This window comes from Myotis davidii, unplaced genomic scaffold, assembly GCF_000327345.1.
Source record: "Myotis davidii unplaced genomic scaffold, ASM32734v1 scaffold453, whole genome shotgun sequence".
In the NCBI taxonomy this organism is placed as follows: domain Eukaryota; kingdom Metazoa; phylum Chordata; class Mammalia; order Chiroptera; family Vespertilionidae; genus Myotis; species Myotis davidii.
Genome location: NW_006285234.1, coordinates 1177290 through 1177907, shown reverse-complemented (window position 1 = coordinate 1177907; position 618 = coordinate 1177290). Strand labels below are relative to the sequence as shown.

Sequence of the window (618 nt, the reverse complement as noted above, 5' to 3'; positions counted from 1 at the left end):
GGGGGCGGGGCCGGACACACCTGGCCGCACTCACGTGACACGTGCTGCGTGCGTCGGCCTCGCGGGCTGGTCGGAGGATTGAAAGCTCCGGCCAGTGCCCGGGTGCGCACGAGCCCCGCAAAGAGAGCCCCGACCCCTTGGCAGGAGCCTTTCCGGCTGTGTGTTCACCTGACCCGCGCCCCTACCCGGGACTTGGCTGGCGTCCCAGGCTCAGCCGAAGGGAGAAGGGCCGCTCAGAGGGGAAGGGACTTGCGCAGGTCGCGCGGCAGCTGGTCCTTAGGTGATCTGAGGGGCGAGTCGCTGCATTTGCCTTTGACTCTGCTCCCTGGTAGGTTTTACTATGCAGGCGTTTGGAGTTTCTCTCCAGTTGAGTTTACTGCTCTTGCCTTTTATGGCACCCAAAGCCTTCACTACTTTGGGATTATACAAGTTTTCTGATGAATCCCAGTGGGACTTTAAAATCCTGTTGTGGTTGTTTTATTTATTTATTTATTTTTATTTATTATTCTTTTTCAGGGTGCAATTCTTCTACATAATCAATGACATGTTCTGCTCCCTATAGACCTGATGCTGCATTCTTTTCTCTGGCAAACATCTTTTGATTTTATTTTTAAATTA

General features: G+C 52.6%; 1 protein-coding gene across 1 annotated transcript in view; it reads left to right on the top strand.

Moving 5' to 3' along the window:
- ZFP1 (ZFP1 zinc finger protein) overlaps positions 1-618 on the top strand; it is a gene marked incomplete at its 3' end in the record, with an annotated part of 32321 nt that overhangs the window by 716 nt on the left and 30987 nt on the right. The window lies entirely within an intron of this gene.